This window comes from Calidris pugnax, unplaced genomic scaffold, assembly GCF_001431845.1.
Source record: "Calidris pugnax isolate Ruff unplaced genomic scaffold, ASM143184v1 scaffold273, whole genome shotgun sequence".
NCBI lineage: Eukaryota > Metazoa > Chordata > Aves > Charadriiformes > Scolopacidae > Calidris > Calidris pugnax.
The window spans coordinates 5,781,215-5,803,923 of NW_015094508.1; the positions used below are offsets into that span (position 1 = coordinate 5,781,215).

General features: G+C 44.7%; 1 long non-coding RNA gene across 1 annotated transcript in view; it reads left to right on the forward strand.

Moving 5' to 3' along the window:
- LOC106901865 overlaps window positions 1–10,037 on the forward strand; it is a 50,797-nt gene extending 40,760 nt beyond the window's left edge. Inside the window, exons 2-4 of the long non-coding RNA XR_001414395.1 lie at window positions 7,527–7,572; window positions 7,915–9,543; window positions 9,703–10,037. This is a non-coding gene — a long non-coding RNA (uncharacterized LOC106901865). The remainder of the gene's footprint in view (window positions 1–7,526; window positions 7,573–7,914; window positions 9,544–9,702) is intronic.
- The last annotated feature ends 12,672 nt before the right edge of the window (window positions 10,038–22,709 follow it).

Here is a 22,709-nt window from a genome sequence, read left to right on the forward strand (position 1 = left end):
AAAATCTCCTTCCTGCAGACATCACAATTTCACAATACAAAAAAGAGGCAAAATTTTACAATAATATGTTTTCATCATCTGTAACCACATTTCTAAGTGTGAATTTGTACAGAGAGGACTCTTGTTTATGATAAGTGTAGCTCCTGAAACAATCAGCCTGGTCAAAAGCAGTGAGCTGGACAGCAGCCATAGATTTTATTTTTTTTTTAAATATTGGAATTCCGCTATGGGGATATTAAACACTATGACTGCAGTAATATTAGAACCAATGTCCTGAAAATCAGAAATTCCAGTGAAATGATGTACTATACAAGGTATTTTCCAGCCCTCTGCACCACCACTGAAGCCTTGCATATATTTTTCTCTTTCATTTTCACATATATTGCCCATCAGTGTGCTGCCGCATGTTATAAACCAGTGAGAGCTAGTGCCACAGTTGGAGGTAGAGATCAGACTACAAGTATTTGCTCTGGACTTTGAGCTTTTGAGCTTGTGGCTTTGAAATAGGGAAGTTTCTTCTGGAGACTGCAAAAACTAATATTCCCATTTTAGGTAAATGTCTTCTGAAGTACTGCCCAGTCTGCTCATGTACTAGGGATCCAGTGGTGCCTGCAAATATGAAGAAAAACCAGTCACTCAACTAAGAAATTAAAAATGGTTTAAGGAAAAGCCCCCGTTCCTTCCCTTAGATAAAACCCCAAACCTGAAAGGTCCTCAGGTTAAAGGCGGCACATATCACTGCACTGAAATCAGGAACATGGCTCCAAAGCTGTAGCATATAACAGTTATCTGGACACTTGGGGCAAATTTCAGACAAGCCTGAATAAAAACCTGAGAAACGAAAACACTAAAAGAAGATAATAACAAGAACAGCAAGTCCTAGCTTAAAGACCAATTGAGCATTGCCTAACAGCTAGGTTTTTTTTAGGCCTTGAGAGGTAGGGAACACTTGGATGCCACAATAGTGTGTGGACAGTCTCTTGGCTATCCTTTCATGTGGAAAAGACACTCTGGACAATGCAGGAAGGTGAGGAAGATGAACATGCCATTTTGGTGACTATATGGCTCACCTTCCCTAATAAGGGAAGAACGTAAAAACTTAGCCTTCAATGAACAGCCCCCTCACATAAACAGCCAAGATATCTTGGCAACAGCCAAGATACCTTGGCAACAGCAAAAGTCTTGATCAAAGATCAGCTACCAGATGTAGTAGGATGAAGCAGCTCAAAGATCTTGGTTTAGGGCTGTCTTTCTCCATCGGTCCTAGTTCTTGTGTCAAGTGAAGAGAGATGAATCAAGTGTCCCAACACAGCCTTAGCAAGAGCAGCTACTCTGACCACAGCTTTCATTGTGAATATAAAGAGAAGATGATGATAAAAACTTACATCATAAGGCTTACTTCAAAGCAAAGCTTCTCAAACAGGGGTACAGATCTGGTATGGAGATAACCTTTGGTGGTTAGTGTCTACCCTAGCTACTGCTCTCTATAGCTGCCACTGTTGACTGTGGTATCCAGCAGAAACACTAAGGAAATTGCTTTGAAATAGCCTCCATAGCAGGAGAGAACAGCCATCTAAAAGCAAGCTTGGAGTCTCCAAAGGAGCTCATGAGAATTACCTACAGTAGACTTTGTTAGCACCCTATATAATGGAGTCAACAGACTTCTCTCCCAGGAGACTGTAAGTTGTTAAGATGGGTTTTTATGGGAGCCACTGTGAAGTTATCTGATTGTTTAAGGCTTAACTCAAGTTAAGGCTTGTGTACAACCTGTGATTCAAGTACTTTTGCTAGTCAGCAGATTGGTGTTAGCCAAGCCAAGAAATAACCTGCTTTTTTCTCTTCTTCCCTCACTGTTTCCTCACATGCATATTCACCTATCTGTTCACCTACCTACCATTGATCATAAAATCAATACCATCCCCACTGCTAGCTGGCAAGATTTCACTGGTGCAGGTTTGTTTTAAAGGGCTTGCTCAGTAAGTCTGTATCAGGACCTGTTTTTTTTTTACTGCCAGATGACCCCTTTTCAGAAAGCAAGAATTTTTCCTTCCAATGTCATTGTTACATTGTATTTGAGTGAAAAAAGAAAAGAACAAAGAAAAGAAAAAGTTTAACAAGCATAGGATAGAAGGATAGATTCATAGAAATGCATACTGTATATAGAAATATAGGCTGCAAAACACAATTTCTTCCCCATTGATGCTGTTTGCATTTCAAGATTTTGGAGCCAGGTTCCTCCTTCATGTCAATCAGCCTGCGGGCTGCGGAACCACACTTCAATCACAGTCCAACAAAGTGCAAATTTTGTCACAGGTTACATTAAAGAGCTTCAACTAATTTAGAAGCTAAACCGTGATATATTTCACTAGCCTTCCACATGTCAACATTTGCTTCAGAATAATTTACTACCTATATATTGGATGTTCTATCTATACAAAACCATATTGCAGGCTGTTAACTTATAAAAGATAGGAGAGTGAGAAAGCATTCTAATTTCTCATCAGTGTAAGAAAAGATAAGGAAAAATATTAACACTTTGGTTAATAGCTTTCTGAATAGAGCTGGATGAGTTTGCAAGAGCAGAGTCCTAGGCACTGATCCTGGTCTTTGTGAGATCTGGAATAAATTCACTGGTGTCAGTGTAACACATTATTCCCAACTTTGTGAATAATACATTTTTTAAGAAGCAATTTATACAGGCCAGGTTCTGCTTTGATCTTCATGACCATGGACCTGGTAAAATGTCATTTGTGTTAGTGGTGTCTCTGGGTTTACATGAGTGTCGCTGAATTAGAGTTGTGGGGCAGGAACCAACTACAATCTGGCTTTACATTGCTTAGTGACATAGAATGGTAGCTGGGGACCTAAAGAAAAGTTGGTACAGAAAAGCTTCATTAAAAAAAAAAAAAAAAAAAGAAAAAACATTTTTAAATTTTTTTTTACTTTGCTTTCTTAACAGCACCTCTTGGGCCACTGTTAACATATGGTATATCTACATCCTTGCAGAATATAGGTGCCTTAATTAAGCTGGACACTGGATAGCAATTGGACAAAAAAACTTTATTAAAAAAAAAAAAAAAAAAAGGAAAAAGCATTTTGACATTGTTGTTACATTGCTTGCAATAGTACCTGAGCTGGCGTGGCTAAATGAGCTGTCCTCAGCTGTGTTTATAGGACCTATGGTGGCAGTGCTGCCTGCTGTATAGACCCACAATTGTCACCGCAGTCCAGGCTCCTGTGCTGCTGTTGCTGCTAAACTGCTGATCTCACTCGGGTGGACACCAGCCCAGCACCACAGCAACCTGGCCAATGTGGGCTGGGCTTGGGAAACCCAACAGTACCCCAATGGCAGTGGTGGAGATGATGGCATAAATAAGTCTATGTGTTGGGGTGGGTGGTTGGGGGAGAGCTGCCTGAGCAAACCTAAGGAGAGGGGCTGAATTTCTGCAAGGGACAATTGTTTTCTTAAACGTCCAGCATTTCAGGTGCGTTGGAACATAATATACTGTTTCATTGCCATAATCTTTCTGAGGGAGAGAGACTATGATGCCTTTTTCATAGAGATGCTGTAGAATGGATTTACCAAGACCGTAATTTTCAAACATTGGAAAATACAATTCTGCCTTAAATCTGCTTTGGATGCTTCAGCCTTAAACTTTTTTATTTCAGAGAGGTGACAGAGGTCACAAAGGAAGTCAGCTGGAAGTTCTTTGGTTTAATCAACCGTTTTGTCATTTTAATGAGAAGGCCGTTTGTCCTTTATATTTCTTGGTCAATTACACTATGTGAAAAGCCCCTGCAGCAAAACTTGTAGGCATCTGCCTAGCTTTGGGGAGGTTTGGAAACTTTTGCATGCTAAACCAGAATTTCTTCAACACAGTGCTGCCATGGCAGGCCCCAGTGCAGCAGAAAGAAGGTCTGGTGAAAATGGCCAGCTCATATCCTGCACAGTACCTTGTGCACAGTCACCCCTTCGAAACACTGGTCCAGTGGCTGCTGGCAAAGACTGCTCCAGTCACTGAGTGACAGGGCAGTGTACAACAGCTGGTAATGGAAGCCTGGATGAAAAAGTGTCCTTCTTCTCCGAGGAGCTACTTTCCTTTTTTTTAAAAAAAAAAAAAAATGGGAGAGAGAAAAAAAGGGTTCTCCCCTCCCCTGGGTACATTCTGCTCAATGCTTTTCAAGCATTTTGAAATCTCTGGCACTTCTCATCTTTGAATTCAGAGAACCTTTGTCTGAGGTAGTAAAATCACTGGGCTAGCTAAGCCTGTTATCTAGTGGAAAAGGATTAGTTTTCTTTCGATTATGGGAATGACCTTATAGAGAGCATTTGAAAAAGGCACATTTTGCCTGCCATCAGCCGTGTTTTCCACCATTAATCTGCTTAACCAGAAGATGAGATTTTATTTACTTGTTTTCTCAGAAGGTATATGAGAAGGATTTTAGGACTTGATTCTCCTTGGGTTTGTATTAAAACCTTCCATAGAAATTTCATGGACTGAAATGTCTTTTTGTTTTAGACTGGTCAAGCAGGAAGGTAATAAGGGACACCCTACCAATAAGGAAGGGAAAATGACAACTTCTTACTGCAGCACAATGTGCCCTCTGAGCTTGTTTCTGACCCCTCCTGCTCCAGATTAAATGCCCCAGGTGTTCAGGAGAATCCCTTTGAATTTCTACCTATGTGAAGGAGTTCCTGGCCCCTGTCTTAGGCAATGTGAATTACCTTTCTAACCCATATTGTCCTAAATAGAGGCGAGGGAGTTGGCAACTTCTCAGCTCTCTATGGTATCCCAAACTTTGATGTCCCAGTGCAGATGCCTCTGTCTGAGTTGCTCACCTGGGGCTCATGCATGACCAGGGAAGGTGAGCGGGCCTTCATCCCATCTTGAAGCACAATCATAGATAGCTCAGATTAATTGCAGCCCGAGTTTCTGCTTAGACTACACTGGATGCTTCAGGTGTTTGGTCCCAGTGTTGGTGTCATGCTTCATCAGTCCTCTTAGGGTGCTCACAGCCCTGATGTCCCTGGGGACCTGGTCCCAAGGCCTTCCCCCACCCTGCCCACAGCCCAGGACCCTATTTGAGCTCATGGATGGGGACTGGCCATTCCCTCTGGTGGAGAGCAGGAGTTGGGGATGCAGAGGTTGGCAAAATCACCAACTTGTGTTGCCTGTTTGGAGCTAGAAGAGGATCAATGGCTTGGCTCATCCTGTGGTCGGGAGCTGCTGTCCTGCCAGTGGCTGAGCTGCAGTGGTGGGGACCCTTCCCTTGCCCGCAGACAGTGCCACCAGCCTTCCTTGGGGTCTTGGGATGGTTGTGGGAGCACGTGGCTGCCAGTACAGCCTGGGAGGTGACACTTGCACTGCTGTGCCTCTGAGGGACTGTGTCACCTTTTATGGGATGACACAACAATGTAGATTCTGCAGAAAACCCATAAATACCAACTCAGCAGAAGAAGCCTAAATCTGCTCCTGTAGCCCTGTCTATCTGACTGCTTTCCCAGCGCCCCTCATTCTCACTGAGCTGTGGTACAACCTATTACTGCATCCCCCGTGTCACACTGTGCAGAGCACTCTCATACCTTGAACATAAAAGATGCTATAAAAATGTAATTATATTCTATATTTGATGTTAATATCATATTCTCTCAACTAATGGAGGACTTTGCAGTGCCCATTTAATTTCTCTAATGTTAACTTTCTAGACAAATTTAGCTATGGTACAAAGGTTTTATGTGGAGCAGGATTTTTCCTTTTAATTTCCTTCCTGTTCTTCCTTTTCAGCTGAAGGGCTGATTTGGTGGTGCACACTGTTCTCCTTGCTAGCTGAATTCAGCAAAAATGGCAAGAAGCTGAAAGAGCGATAGGGCCGCCTGTCTTCCACCTTGACCCTTGTTGCAAGTCTGCATTTTTTATAAACTGGAATATTCGCAGTCTGGGTTACTGGTGGCTGTGGACAAAGAAATCACCATTTTCCTCAACAATCCAGTATGATGGAGAAATTTATTTACAGTGCGTCACTTGAAATGTATTTAGCTAGTTGTTAAGCCCTGCCTTAAAGTTTAATTTAAGAATTAGGAAATGTTTACCTACTCCATCTTGACCGTCTGAGGGCAGTGTCACCTAATACTTGCTAGAAGTTATATGCCTGGTCACTGCATACTGTGTGCACTGCACTCACCCTCTAAGGATGTCACCCAAAACTCACAGCTGTGAAAAAGAACCTTTCCACACATCTTAACTGTGTGTTGGACTTGGATATATTGCACTCATTCTCTGGGCCAGAGTGTCTATTGGTGTAAGCCTTCAATGGCACTGAATCCATCCACCGGATGGATTCATAGACCTGAAACTGGATGGGACCATGACTGATCTTTGGGTTAGACCCCTCATAGACATCTAATGTAGACTGTAGCAATACAAAGCGCTTTTTGAATTAAGCAGTTTATGCTTGGCCAGAGCATGACTTTGGGAAGACTCTTCAGTCTTGTTTTAATGATCTCAAGAGATAAAGAATCTATAGCAGTTTTTGATAAATTGTTCCATAGGCAATCAAGCTCACTGTTAAAAACATCCATCTTATCTTAGACTAAATATCTCTAAGTTCACATTCCACCAGATACTTGGTTGCTCAGAGTAAGCTGTCCTTCACTTAATTTTGCCTTTGTTGTTAATGCTAACTGTATGTTGTGGAGCACAGCAAACCACCAGACCTTTTTGTGGGTGTTTTTATTAATTACATGCTCGCAGGCAACTATCTCTTTTCCTTTAATTCCATCTCATCCTGAAACAAAGCCATCAGTCTGTGATTGAAAACAGGGGTTTTGGGCAGGAAGGGATGGGAAATCCTATGGAAGAGGCATCAATGGGAAAGGAAATATGGGGCTTCTGGAATGGGGAGACCCTTCATAGATTTCCTCCTCTGGACTTAAGGTGCATAGGATGGGGATGATAGGAAAACATGGAAGACAATAGAATGATGATGGTTTGTATCAGCTAAGAACCTGACCTCATGCTTATGCTTTATGCAGGGCAAGTTGTGGGCAACTGAATAGTGTCATGGCTGTGTTTCAACTCACATACATATGAGATTACATAGGATAGAAGGTACATTTATATAAAGATGTACCTCGAACACAGTCTTTCTTGTTTTGCCTGGACTATTTACATGAACACCACACAGGTATAAGTTCCTCTTTAAACTGTGATGGAAACCATTGCAATGTGATTTCTTCTGGTGGCAAATGGCAGAATATGTTGATTTTGAAGAGACAACAAAAGAGATAAAGTAATGAGACGGTACCTTCTAGTCCTTCTCTAGCAACACAGATATTAGGTGGCAAAGTTCCAGATTAGTGTTAAAGAACCAGGAAAAGGAAAAAGGATAATTTTGGCAGAGAAGTGTAAAAAAACTAAAGGCTGTTCTGATCAGCACAGTAATCCCAGTGTGTTGAGTTGTTCACCCTGAACCTGTTATCAGCTTAAAGCATTGAATGTAATGGATTCTTCTTTTATATTTTACAGATGATTGGTGCTGAGAAGGCTGGACGTTGGCAGCAGAAGTACAGTGGTAAATATGATACATTGAAATACACACATTTAATTAAACACCAGTGTATCAAATGTATGTTATTGGATGTTTAGGCACTAGTAACCAGCTCTGGGCACAAAGGGTGATTCAATAACACTCTGGAGAATAATTTTGGAAATAGAAAAAAATTGCTGGCAATTTGATGCCTGCTGGGCGGGAAGTTGGCTCAGCTCTTTCTCTTTACTTCATGTTTTTAAAGACCTTATATCATGTGAAAACCACTTGCAATATTGAACTGAAATCAGAAAAGTCTGGTTTAGGGTGGTACGGGGCAGTGGTAAGGGAGTTGTCACTCTGACCAGACCACTTACTGAATTACAGCTAGTCCCTGGACTCCCTGCTTAACCCCACTGGAGCTCCCCGCTGTTGCGGCTTCCTCTCTGAAGAGCCTTCCAGCAACTGCTCATTTTGGCAGGATCTCCTTCCATCTGCTCCCTTGCCTTGCCTAGGCTCGACCCAGAAATCCTCTGTGTGTGTGAGCAACCTCTACCAGTTCTCCAGCCCAGGCTCCCTGCCTGGCTGACATCTCAGAAGCCCTACATCAGCAGGCAGGAAAGAGTAGAAGGGTATTATTTCTCATACTCAGCTTTTCTTCTCTTTGGCCGGAGTCATCCATAAGCCCAAACAGTTGTACAGTTTTCCTCTCTCAGTTTTCCATCTTTTCTACTCTGAGTAGTCCTCCTGCAGCCTGGTGTGTACATCCTCTCTCTGCCTGCTCTAACTCCAAGTCTGCCATAATCAAACCACTTCTGTCTCGTCTTCCCCTGTGTCAGTGACCCTCTCCTTCAGCTTTGAATGCAGGAATGAGAAGCTGCCTGCTATGTGAACAAAGGCAGTAGGGTATAGGACCCACAGAGCAAAAACATGAAGCTCTAACTTCCATGTGTTCAACTTGGGCTTTATGGCTACTTAGGGCTCTGACTTGCATGAGATTCAGGCACTCATAGAAAGCCCTGGAAATCCCGCAGGCCTTAGAAATTGCCCTTTGCATGTTTAGCTTGAAAACCAACTCATGTTCCACTTATCCAGCCACAAGAGACTTGGGTTGCACGTGAGACATGCTTAACAGTCTGTACCAGCCCCCATGTCTTGGCTGTAGTCTGAAAAAACATGTGGCTGTGGTTTTGGTTGCTTCCATCTGCTTTAACAAGGGCTGGTATAAATAGCTGTCTGGGTCTCTACCTCTTACCTCGCTTTGGTTCATGCTACTAGACCCATCTCATAGTAGACCTCTCTCCATTGTGTCTCTTTTGGTTAGCTACTAATGCCTTTCCTACATTGTAGCTTCTTGGTTTCCCACCACAGTACTGCTGCATTTTCTTACCATTTGGCCTGGAAGATGCAGTATTGACTCAGAAACTGAAGAGCTTTTAACCTTATTACCTTGAGTAGTGGCCCACACCAGCAATAAAAAGGAGAGGGCTGAAGAAAACCTCAGTGATGGTACTGTTGCAGCAGATGATTTATGCGTTGTTTTTTTTTGAAAGAAAGATTAATGATGAAACATCTTCCTGAAGGACACACTGAAAAACTTTATGCAGAGTGTGTTACCAGCATGCAGAATAGGATGTGTGCACCAGCATGAACCAGTCTGCTCTTGGGACTTGATGCCATCTTGCTTGCAGATTTTTGTATTGTCTGGAAGAGAAATGGAAGAAGGTGGGAGGACATGTTAGACAGAAGCTGATGCACCAGAGAGGGCAGGCTCAGATAGAGTGCTGGAGTGAGATAGGAGTGCAATGTTTCTTCTGTGATGGTCACGGAGAGCTTCAAACCCAAAACTGTGGAATGGAGTTGTGAGTTGGCCAGATGGAAGCATGTCTTCACTCCATGGTACATGACAAAGCGACTTCGTCGTGTTCTGTCTTTACTCTCAGCTGTGCTTGGCAACTTCATCCACATCCTGGGAAGAATGGACAGGAGGAAGTGCAGAGGGGAGCCGGTGGGCAGGTGAGTTACGGGGTTTGGTTTATACTGTGCTTGGGGAAGCTGTTCAGCTTTGAAGGAAAATATCTGATTGCTGAGAAAGACTGTACAAAATAATTATGCTTATTTTTTAGAACTGCATCACCACTTCTCAGTATTTCTTTTACTGCTGTTTTTCTGCAGAGTCCTATGACAGTAACCCTTCCCAGATGATGGCATAATGGCTGCAGCTTGCTCTGTCACCTATTTATGTGGCAGGTGGGGCTAACTAAGCAGTTAGGAAATAGAACCACTTTCCTGATTGGGGTCAGAAGGTAAAACACAATAAACTCTGTTTTCAATATGACAAGTCTTTGTTTTTATTGTTGTTTATACATACAGTTGCCACCAGAAATAACTTTGGTTCATTTGTAGTTTCCTTTTCTGGTTGGCACACAGAATTTAGCTATTCAGTTCTTTGATGTTCCAGCAAATAGCCAGACAATTTTTAAAATAAATGTTCTCTTAGAGTTTGTGTATTTTTCCTTCTGTTCATTTCTGGGTCTGGGAAAAGGAAAGAGACTTCAGAAGCTGCCCAAGTTTATTTTAGAAGCAGAAATATATTTGCCATTCTTTTTTTCCCCTGTACCACAGTATTGTTTTCTCCATTTTATTGCCTTAGAGTTGATGTCAAATATGATTTTTTTAGGGCAAGCTTTTGTTTTTCAGGATTTCTGAAGCACCTTTTTTTTCTGCATCATAGAAGTCAGAATCCATTTACTGCCAGATGAGTAATATTCACCTATGTTACTTAATTGGAAGTTTACAAGACTCTACATATACTTGATCCTAGCAAAACCTTTCTCTTCTTTCTCTCGTCTCATTCCTCCATTGTTCACCTTGCTTTCCTGGGGACACAGGGCTTATGCAGCCTCAGCCTCTCTCGGTCATTCTGGTAACTTTTGAACTAGTTTGTCAATTTAAATCAAAATTACAGGAGGTCAAAAGAGAGGTTCCTGCACATTTAATGAAAGTAGGAGATCTGTTAACAGATGGCTGCACTAACAGTATTGGCCACAGTCCCGTGTCCTCCTGCATGCCCTGTGCAGCTTCAGGCACGAGGAACGGACGCTGTGCTTGGAGCTGAATCCCTCGGTGATTCCGGGCTGGCTGAAATGCAGCAGCCATGGCCACATGCTTTGTCCTGCGCCGTCAACTCAATTGCCACCTCCTGCCTCAGGCTGTGGCTACCGCAGAGGAGAAGCACTGTGCAGAAGGAGAGGACCTTTTGGGAAGAAAATGCAGAACTCCACCAGCTGGCATTGCACTAGTGGACGGGCGACGTCACTGTCTGCTGTGTCCATGCCAGCTCTCGAGCCACTGACAGACCTAGCAAAGCTTCCCTTTCGGAGCAGTCAGTTGCCCCTAGAGGAATTTCAAGGATCGTATGACATTACAAGGAGCTTTTTTAAAAAGTGAATGGCAAGACCCTCTACCTAGAAAGCTTCTCAGCACATAACATATATATCTATATCAGAGAATTGCTAGAGCCAGTTTGAAGCAGAACATGACACTGTGCATGGCTTTGGTATACTATCATTGATACGCTAATACACCTTCACTGGAGGCTCAGATGGCTGGAATGTACATATGGGAGGTGTCTCCCTGCTCCTCAGTCCTTGGGAAGGCAATCTTGAATGGGCTCTGAACCCCGTGATGCTCAGTGGTTCTTGAATCACAGAATCACAGAATCACACAGAATCTTAGTGGTTGGAAGGGACCTCTGAGATCATCGAGTCCAACCAGAAAAAAAAAAAAAGAAGTATTGGGCACTAGAGCATGCCCTGAAGAGCCACGTCTACACGTTTCTTAAACGCCTCCAGGGATGGTGAATACCTCCGGGGATGGTGAAATACCTCCGGGGATGGTGAAATACCTCCAGGGATGGTGAAAAACCCACCCAGAGCTCAGCGTTTGTGAGTGGGGTGTCCTGCCAGCCGCTGCCTGCCCAGGGACACGTGCCTGAGGGCACTGCGCTCTCAGCAAGGATGGGTGTAACAGACCACTAACTTCTTGGGATCAGAGCTGGCCAGCCTAACTCGGGCATCTGACCTTGGGACATGACTTGCACTGACATTTTGGGACCCAGTGAAGCGTCTGTGCTCCCTGCCCACAGGGCGGGCAGAGGCAGCAGCCTGTGCCTCGGCAGGCAGGGTGCCCCGGGCTTTCAAAAAGCTCTCTTATGTTTGCTCTGCAGAGCATGGGTATTTACTTCCAGCTTCTGCTTTGTTAGGCACCTTATATTCGATGGGCCTGTAGGCTGGGTGATTTGGATGCTGCTCTCTTAGTTCAAACATATATTTTATTTTTTTTTTGCAGACTAGCAGCTGCAAGCCCACGTCTGCAGGGTGCTCCTACCCACTGCAAAGGGAAGAATGGCTCACTGCTCAGGCATAAAAACACTCACTGCTGAAGGCATTGCTGTGGACTTGGGCAAAATGTGCTTTGTCATTACGGGCAATTTTCCTATCACTGCTCCCAAAGCTATGCCTTTGTTGGGATGTGAGGAAGCCTTCTATGTCTTGACTCATCTCGAAGTTTCTTTAAAAAAAGGCCAGCAGTATGCACTTGTGTGGCTCCAGGTACGGCTGGCAGGATGGTAGCACCTCAGAGGCTTTTATTTATTCCTAAAAAAATAAGAATAACCTGTAACCTTTCTTCCCAAGTGATTTTCTTATTTTAGACATCATCACACCAATATGAACAAGGGGAGCTGAAGAAACAGCTATAAATTGCAGTAAGATATACTTATTTCTTATATTCTTGCTGAAATTTTATGATGTGTTTTTAGTCGTGATTAGTCTTGAGGCAGAAAACTGGCTAAAGCAGATTTTTTATCAAATGTGCAATGAACTTCAGATTATTTCCCTGGTTCTACAGCTATTTTTTCAGAGGAAATTAAAGAGAAAAAACCCGATTTTTAGGGCCTGTCACTTAGCAGATAGCCTCTCAGTTAAATGATCTTTTCTTATCTGCTGTGGTTTTGGAATGTTTGGCACTCATTGCTACAAATATTGCCATTTATTTTTCAATCATCTGAATCCATCTCACTGTGGAAGTCAAAGCACATCGTATCTATGGTCCAGTTCTGAAAAGATATAAACGTGGGTTCATGGATTCTTAAATTCGTATATGAAGTTAAACATCTATTTAATTTTTTGAGGAATGCCCTGTGAATCCCAACAGTTAATTTAACTCTGCAGTCAGACTAGTTAGTTAATGTCTGTAAAATATATTAGAGAAGTATGAATCAAAATTTAGTTACAAAAAAATTTGTATTTTTAATTTAAAAAAAAATCTCTTTATTGGGCCAGTAGAAATGTATGACAAAACAAAAAGTAGACCAGAACCTAGAATAATCTTATAGAAACAATAGATCAATGAAATAGGAGAAGAATGTAACCTATGGACTAAGATCCTTCTCTTTGTGAAACCTAAGCAGAGGCAGACCTTGCTTCTAGAAGGCAGTGACTGGAAAAGCCAGAGCACGAAGATGCTCCAACTGACTTCATGTTTTTCCAGGATTTACAAATCAATATCTTCACAGGGGGCATTACCTCCCTGTATTCTGCATGTCTCACTACATATTCAGTATCTTAAAGGACTAAGTAATTTAAATGCCTCAACTTTTGAGTTTTAAAAAAAGTCCAGTTTTTGGTCAAATATCAAATAATAAACACATGTGGGTTATAGGATATACTGCCTATTTGTTGCTTCTCTGTAGAGTGACTCACGTTATGACAGTGGCTCTGCGGCCAGCTTCCCACTTTAGGGATAGATATTCTCTCAAAGCTGAGCATGTTTCATAGAGAAAAATACCTTCCGTTTTGATCCTTGGATAAGTCCACTCACATTGAGAGGAGAAGACTCAAGGAAACAATCCCTAGATAAATAATAAAATGTATAGAGGCTGTTGTTCTTTTTCTTGGTCCTCACTCTGTTGCCATCTTCAATTGCACAGCAAGCAGCAACACTCGGGAAGCAATAAACAGCTCTGGCCGCCTGACAGTAACCTGAGGCTCCATCATGCAGAACAGAAAATGAAAGGTAAGGACAAATTCAAAGGGAATGCAGGGTACAGTGCAGGAGAAACCTACTTAGTAAATGTTTATAAGTGGGACAGTTCTTGAATGTGCATAAGCACGTTAGAAAATCAATAAAACCTCTGGGGCCCCTGTCTTTTCAGACAAGAGCCTGAAAAGTCACTTTTTGCTCGAGACATCTCTACTGCAAGTGTGTCTTCAGACACGAGAAAAGAGTTGGAAGTGTACAGAGTAGCAGATGACAAGTACACAATAGTGATGAATGTGAGCTAAAAAAAAAGGGAGCGATACAAAGATTATACTTAAAGCCCACACTGTTAATTGGAATCAAGTCACAGTACTTTCTTTCTTGGAAAAAGAATAGTAATTTGTCTTTAGCTTTGGCAGAAGAACAGCATGCATAAGAGCAAATAATATTTGAAAGTAGAACAAGCCGACATGGCACCAAGTGAGATAAATGCTTATCTCATAATCATTAACTCCTGGCCTAGCTATTGCTTTGCATTGCCAAAAAATCAGGATTTGGAGAGGAATTACATAGACTATAAATAATAGTTCCAAGGAGCAGCATCAGAAAATAGTTGTAACTCTGTTTGCCTGTGATCATTAAAGTACTGTAAAAACAAAGAAATAAAGCACATCTCCTCTTGGTGGTCCTAAATCCCAGATTTGGTGTGGTAGCTTCTAATTTTTGCTTATTCATGAGCCAAGTGCCTGCTTCTTTCCATCATTACCTGCCCGAACAGAAAAGCCCTGCTGTTCCTAGAAGGGAGAGAAAGTGGTTGCAGCACCTTCTAGATGACAGATCAAAAGTGTTCTGGACTCCTGCCTCAGAATGAAGCTGATCTACTGCGTTAAGCCATCTATTTAGCAAGATAACCATCTGTCCAGAATAGGCTTGATGAGGTAATGGTTGTATTAATTTCTTATAATAAGTTAGATGAACAGATGAGGCTGCCTGTGGCATTCAGATACGAGTATTTGACCTTTACAAAATTACCTGCTTTCCTTTCTTGTGTAAAACTTGATGATTTTCAGTGTAACAGAAGCATTTATTGGATGAATTTTACCAGGACTTTGCAGTGAGCATGAGACAATGTCAGGGAGGTAGGTCCGAACTTGTTTTTCACATGTGCAGAACAGGCACTTTTTAATCACTAAGGCTAAAGCAAAAAAAGGTTGTTTCCTTCTGACTCTTCTATTTCCTCTACACTGAAGGACATTGCATGCTATCCACATGTTCTTCTCATTCTACTAGATGACACTAAACTTCCTGAAAAGCTACTTGCTCTTGATTAGAAGAAGCTACCGCTTTCCTTGGTAGCTTGTCCAAAAGTTGCCAACCACACTGTTTAGAAGTGGTGACCTGTTCCTTAGCTGCATTTCCTTCTTAAATTTCCACCCACTAGTTTTGCCTGTGCCTTTCTCCTTGAGCTGAAAATGGCCTCTAGGACTCAGCATTTTCACTGCTTAAAGGAGCCACAGCAACGCACTTTGCTTTTTATAGTGTGCAAATCAAAGTTCTGAAGCCTTTCCCCATACCACTCTTCTTCCAGCCCTGAAATAATTTATACAGCTTTTACCTGCAATATCTTCAGGTTTTCAGCATAGTTTTGGAAATGTGGATACCAAAGATGGGCAGAGTTGCACTGTGAGCAAAGATGTTTCTATTCATGGAACAACAACAAAACAGAACAAATTTTGAAATTTTGCAAGAGATTTTAAGGTAAATTCAGACTCCAAAATAACCAGTAGCCAAGTGATGCAAGCTAAGGAAAAAGAGCTCATGTTCCTTTAAAGGCACGGTCCCCTCTAAGGGGTAATATGTAAAGAGGTATGGCCATAAATCGTGAGCAACGTTTCTTGTATATAAAATGAGGGCAATGCTGCAAATGCTTCTACCTAAATGACGTAACGGTATCTCCTTCTTTTATCTGCAAAAAGAAACTCTAATAACATTGTCCAGTGTCTCCAAGGATCATCCTACTGTGATGTCCGTGTGTCTGCAGGTGCCTGCAGTCTCCTGGGCAGAATGGCCAACACAGATGTGCTTGGTAACACATGTGTTTTGTCTGTTTGTGTGTGTTCACTTTACCTCCACCACTTCACCCACCACCCTGAGCTTTTCATATTAAAGTCTTAATTGGCCATTTCACATCACTCCTCTGGTTTTCGACTGTTGGAGAACACCAAACTCATATGCGGCCAAGCCAGGTAAGGAGTGGGCATTGATGAAGACTGAATTCTAGGGGGAGGGAGGTCCTCTCAGCCTTCAAAGAGCTCAGCGGGTTGCTCCTGATGGTCATCAGTAAATCACTGCTGCAGGGGTTTTGGTCAGTTCTCACCACCTGTCAGGAATGTGTCTGAGGGGCTGTGGATGATCCTGATCTAAGCTGTTCTTTGTCACCTCTGCCACTCCAGGCTCAGCAAAGCCAGATGCCATTACTTTGTACATGGTAGATGGGTTGGCCTTGCTGGTGGGTCTGCAGATCCTCCCTCTGCCTCTGCATGGGGACCTCTTTAGCCTTGGGGACAGACCCAGGTTGGGATGGGGTGCATGTGTCAATACGGCCTGGTGACACATCAGGAGTGAGAGCCATGCACACCTCGCAGTGTGCACTACGTACAGCCCCTGCCTCTCTGAGGGCACTACAGTGGCCTTTGCTGGTGGTCAGGAAGACACACTCAGCTCCATGGCCCGGAGGGATTCAAACCAACTTTGGGCATGATGCAGCAGCTGCAGTAAAGGAAGGGACATTCCCACAGGAACTGGTTTTCCCCAAATTTACCTAATCAGTTCTGAACATATGTCTCATGCCTTAACTTACTTGTTAAGTTTAGAGCTGCTGAAACACGATGCTTCCAGAAATGTCGTCTCCTCAGTGCTGTGGGGAGGCATTTCAGGTTGAACGGGGAAAAGGACCAGGGGAACATTTAGCTGAAAGGGCACACGGCAGAAATAGTTGTAGGAAAACTGTAGCCTGTTGGCTGTCCCTGTGGCCAGAGGAGTGGAGGAGCCAGGGCCAGCCCCACAGAGGCGGTACAGCAGTGCTATCAGAGACCTTAGATACCTTCTCCCAGAACAACTGAAAACATTAATGATGGTAGAGACAATAGGCACAACTGGGAAAAGCTATTTAAAAAAAATAGTGCAGGAAACTGCTACTTGTTAGCATGTTAGCAGAGAAAAGGAGCTTAAGGGTCTTAGGTCAAAATGCAGTGTATCTGCACTGCCATGGTGAATTACAGGGCGAGGAGAAATGATGGGGCTTACTACACAGCCAGTGTGAAAAGACCCCTGGCCACCAGGCACGTGTCCCCTCATTTTTCTGCTGCAGTGCCCTTTCCCATAGGATGTCATTTGTGCAGAGGCAAGCCTTGCTTCTCAGCGCCATGTGCACCCACCTGGGGGGAAAGTGGGGATAGCTTTTGCTTTTTGAGTGTGTCCTATGGGTGTCTCTGAGGTGAGAGAGGAGTCAGTGTCAGGAGCAAATGGCTTACCATTCCCCAGCTGCCCGGCTCCCAGAAGGCAAATTCCCAAATAGAATCATAGAATTTCCCAGGCCGGAAGGGACCTCCAAAGGTCATCTAATCCGACCCCCCTGCAGTCACGAGGGACATCCCCAACTAGACCAGGTTGCCCAGGGCCTTGTCGAGCCTCACCTTGAATATCTCCAGGGAAGGAGCATCTCCAGGGAAGGGGCCTCAACCACCTCCCTGGGCAACCTGTTCCAGTGCTCCACCACCCCCACAGTAAAGAACTTTCTCCTAATCTCCAACCTAAATCTGCTCCCCTCCACCTTAAAGCCATTTCCCCTGGTCCTATCACTACAGGCCTTTGTAAACAGGTTCTCCCCAGCCTTCCTGTAGGCTCCCTTCAGGTACTGGAAGGCTGCTATTAGGTCTCCCCGGAGCCTCCTCTTCTCCAGGCTGAACAACCTCAGCTCCCTCAGCCTGTCCTCATAGCAGAGGTGCTCCAACCCCCTGATCATCCTCATGGCCCTCCTCTGGACCTGCTCCACCAGGTCCATATCTTTCCTATATTGAGGGCTCCAGACCTGCACACAATACTCCAGGTGAGGTCTCACCAGAGCAGAGTAAAGTGGAAGTATCACCTCTCTGGACCTGCTGGTAGCACTTCTATTGATGCAGCCCAGGATGTGATTGGCCTTCTGGGCTGCAAGTGCACACTGCCTGCTCATGTCCAGCTTCTTATCCACCAGCACCCCCAAGTCCCTTTCCTCAGGGATGCTTTCTTATACCTCACCCCCTAGTCTGTATTGTTACTGAGGATTGTTCCGGCCCAGGTGCAGAACCTTGCACTTGTTCTTGTTGAACCTCATGAGGTTCACCTGGGCCCAGCTCTCCAGCCTGTCCAGGTCCCTCTGGATGACATCCCATCCCTCAGGTGTATCGACAACACCACACAGCTTGGTGTCGTCTGCAAACTTGCTGATGGTGCCTTTAATCCCCCTGTCTATATCATTAATAAAAATGTTAAACAGTATCAGTCCCAGCACAGACCCTTGAGGGACACCGCTTGTCACTGCTCTCCATCTGGACTTCGAGCCGTTGAGTATCACCCTCTGGATGTGACCATCCAGCCAGTTCCTTATCCACTGAACAGTCCACCCATCAAATCCGTACCTCTCCAGTTTGGCAAGCAGGATGTTGTGGGGGACACCACTTGTCACTGCTCTCCATCTGGACTTCGAGCCGTTGAGTATCACCCTCTGGATGTGACCATCCAGCCAGTTCCTTATCCACTGAACAGTCCACCCATCAAATCCGTACCCCTCCAGTTTGGCAAGCAGGATGTTTGGCAAGCAGGATGTTGTCAAAGGCCTTACAGACATCCAGATAGATCACATCCATAGGTCGTCCCTTATCTACTGACCTAGTCACTTTATCACAGAAGACCACTAGTTTAGTCAGGCAGGACCTGACCCTAGTAAAGCCATGCTGGCTGTCCTGAATCACCTTCCTTTCCTTCATGTGCCCAAGCATGGGGTCTAGAAGGATCTGTTCCATGATCTTCCCAAGCACAGAGGTGAGGCTTACAGGTCGGTAGTTCCCAGGGTCCTCCCTTCTACCCTTTTTAGAAATGGATGTGATGTTTCCCTTCTTCCAATCCACAGGGACTTCACCTGACTGCTATGATTTTTCAAATATCATGGAGAGTGGTTTGGCAAATATCCACCTCCTGCCTCTTCAGTCCCTCCCTGCCTTTAAGGACAGTGGATGCTTCTCCCCCTGCCTCCCTCCTGGCTGTGGCAGGCCTGTTCCTGCAGCCAAGTGCTGCTCCCAGCACCTGCTTTTTGCAGTTTCTCACTTCCCTCTGGAAACGGTGGCTTTCCTTAGAAATAAAGAAGACTGCTAGGCGCGTGTGTGGCACACCTTGCTGCTGAGTGACGGCAGCGGGGCCTTCAGCTGGTTTTCATCCATGGAAGAGCTAAAAGTTTTCACCCACAGAAGAGCGTCACTTGCTCTTGGTGCTAGCATCGAGGAGAGGCAGGGCACACACACACAGACTCCCAGCACCAAGGGTTAAAATAATGTGGGTTGCTTGTAAACAGATACCCTCCAGTGAGTGGCTATTAATAGTGTGAACGTCCTGTTTAGAGGCGACTGAACCACACTTGAAGAGGAAGACCTCGCATAACGTGGGTCCCTTGGTATGTGCCAGGATCTCTGGGGCCAGGGGCCAGCTGAGTGCGCTCCTGCCTGGTCACAGCCTATCCCGCTGACCCTTTCTCTGGTGACTTCTTGAGGAGGGCAGCTTGTGGACCCACTCTTACTGCCTCCCTTACAAGACTTCGGATTTATTCTTTCTGCATGCCTGCAGGCTCCCCTAACTTTGTTTCCTCCTCACCTGAAGGAGAAGCCACCCTTGGGTGGAGGCTGAGCTCCTCCACCTCCCAAAGGCAGCAGGGTAGGCTTGTACCTCCTGTAAAGCACCTCATGGAGGGGATGGTGCAGAATATCTAGCTTCTGTAGTCACCTAAACCTACCTGTAAGATCTTCATTTGCCTTCAGTGCCTCGGCTGGCCATAGCGGTGGCATGGTCCAGACAGCCTTGCTGGATGGTGGGGGGTGGATGTGGGTGCCCAGACCCCCGGGGAGCCACCTGGGGTCCATGGTGGGGCAGCCAGGCACATGTTTGTGGTGCGGGCAGCACGTGCCCCCCTGGCCCGTGGGCAGCCGGGAGATTGAATGTCCTACAGGTGCCAGGCCCCCAGCGGCCGCCCTCAGGAGCAAGGAGCGGGGTCAGCGGGCGGCAGAGGGGTCTCAGGCTGGCTCACACCTCGGGCTGTGAGACATCTGAGCCGTTGTCTCCTGTTTCTCTGCACGCACCCGTTTGTGTCCCACCCGAGGGGCAACGGCGGAGAGGAGCAGCTCCGTGATCACAGACCTGGACAGGGAGGAGGATGACCTCTCCAGCTCCTGACTGCCATCAAAATCACATGCGGCTCTCTGGCTTTTTTTTTTTTTTTTTAATGAAGCAAAAAAGGGCAATGTTCCTGTAACAGGGGAGCAGTTCCTGGGAAAGGGAACCTTGTGAATTAGTGACAGAGTCTGTGCATGCTTGCACAAAGTTGAAACAGTTTTAAAATAGCACAGACCAGTTCTTGGGGACAGGATTATAAATGCCCCGTCAAAGCTGCAAGGGAAAACCCAGAGAAAGGGACTTCTCTAATCCTTTCTTTTTTTTTTTTTTTTTTAAGAATCCTTTTCTTTTAAAGTATATGTCAGCCCTCCTCTTTAGCCTTCCAGTGTTCTTTGTGCAGGAACTTCTAACTTATAAACACTGAATTTGCTCTATTGCAAAGTTTCAAAGACAGGACCTGGTTGCTTCGGTTCTGGAGGGAGATGGATACTTTTGTCTGTGGATGATAAAATGGATCTAATTACAATATCACATCTGTGGTGTGGATTTTCCATCAGCAAATTTTAATGGTCCAGTGTAGTTATTGCTTGTGATGTAACTCCATTAGAAGTTCTCTTTAAAATTTTTATGATATTTTGGAGCTGGAAGATGTAACATGAAGGTGGTTTCATTAAAGCTCATTCTTATCCTGCATATTTCAGGGGATTTCTACTGGCTGGTCTTTCTAAAAATGTGCGTATCAATAACCAGGATATGGGCAAAGAAGACATTTATCTGTTCACTGAATCACCACTGAAATTATTTGCATGGCAAAAAAAAATGCATGTTTCTCCCCAAACAGGAGGAAATAAAGCCATTCTTCTTGGGGGAAAAAAAAAAAAAGAAGATATATCCTTTTCAAATTGTTTTTTAAATATAAAAATAAAATGTTAATGTGCATAATGCAAAGTCAGCCTGCTCCAGCTGGGAATCTGCCCCATGTAGTCATACTCAGAGGGATGGGTATTAATCTATTATTCAACTGCACAGAGTTCAGTAGAATAACTGTTCTCACTAATTGCTAATGGGTGAAATTGCTGGTGCTTATAGGGAGATATTCTGGTAACAGATAATTAAGCAACTAAGTAGTTGAAAATGTCAGGAGAGAAAAATGATCTTTTCACCTCACTGAGTTCATTTTTAAAACTGTGTCAGCGGAGCTCACTCTGCTCCCACACAGCCAGCCTGCATCTCTGCTGGGGAGGTGCACTATGGCCACCGAGCAGACAGGCAGAGGGGAAATTGAGGGAAAACCCCTTTTCTGGATCCTTCTTCGAAGAGCTGCCACCCATGTTCAAGAAGGAGCTGAAAATCTCTGACGACTGCTCCGTGTGGCTCTTGCTTGCAATGACATCTAGAGCCAGGCCTTGGTGTTCCTTCTCACAAGCCATGTCCCGATGTGACTGCAGCCGGACACCTCTCCTCCAGCTCTGTGGTTCAGACATAACCCTGCAGCCTCTCCTTTTTGGGAGATGCCAGAGCAAGTATGGGCAGGTTGTCGGCTGTAAAGAGGAGGAAAAAGTAGAGAGGCGCATTTCAGCCTCTTCAACATGGGTTGGAAGGAGAAGACAATTCAGCCAGCAAGCGAGGACAAGAGCCATAACATGATATTTTGTCCCCTCCACTGCCATCTTTGCAATTTATCTCTCCAGGTCTCAGGGAGGACAATCCCTGACCCCTTGGAGCCTCGGGGCAGTGTAGCGAGTGCCTGACCTCCTGACATTTCAGCAGCCCCTGGGGCAGCAACGTGGGACCTGGGCACCAGGGCAAGGCAGTCCCAGGCAGTGCTTCAAAAGCTGACATGTTACCCCAAAGCCTCAGCACCTGCTTCCAGTCTGGCACCCTTTATGGGACAGAGTGTGGCTGGGTACATCGGACATACTCCTCTTCTCCCTCTCCCTCTCCGTCGCAGCCCCGAGAGGACTGCGTGCCTGAAAGGCTGGCTGCCCGCCGAGCGCACAGCTTTACTGGCAGCGACAGAGGCTAAATGCCACTGTGCTTCGGTAGCTATTTCCGCACGTCACGAGGACGCCCTGGTGTGAGTGGGGGCTCTCAGGTGTGAGCCTGTCCCTGTTTGCTCCTATCACCTGTGGTATGGCCCAACATCCCCTTGCAATTCCCTGTAACGCAGAGAGGTAGGGAAGAGGTGGAAGAGTACTCCCTGTGTTTTGCTGCTGACCGCAGGCAGCTATTTCTGATTGCATGTTGATGAGTTTCTAATAAAGAGCAAGGCTTCCAATGGCTTGTATCACTGGCTCCCAGGTGCTGTCCCTCCAGATATCACCCAAATCCACTTTCAGCAGCCCTGGCTGTCCACCCTGTGCCAATGGCAAGCTGATGCAACAAGGAGCACATATTATCTACTTAACAGTAACTATTACAGTGAAATATAATATTGCAGCAACTTCTGTCTCAGGATGGCCACAGAAATACCAACACAACCTTGTTCAGATGCTCATGTCATGCTGAGCAGAGGCTAGTGCCACTCAGAGCCTTGTATCTGGGTTTGAAAGGTCAGTCTGGAATATTGGACTGCATTAGTCCTTAGCTGGAAAGAAACTTCCACAACAGTCTTAAAGTTTAAAATCTTTAAGTTACCAGGCTGTAAAACAAGTTACAGATGTAGTCCATTACACATACACTGTAAAAATAATTCTATTTTGCTCACATGCAGCCAATTT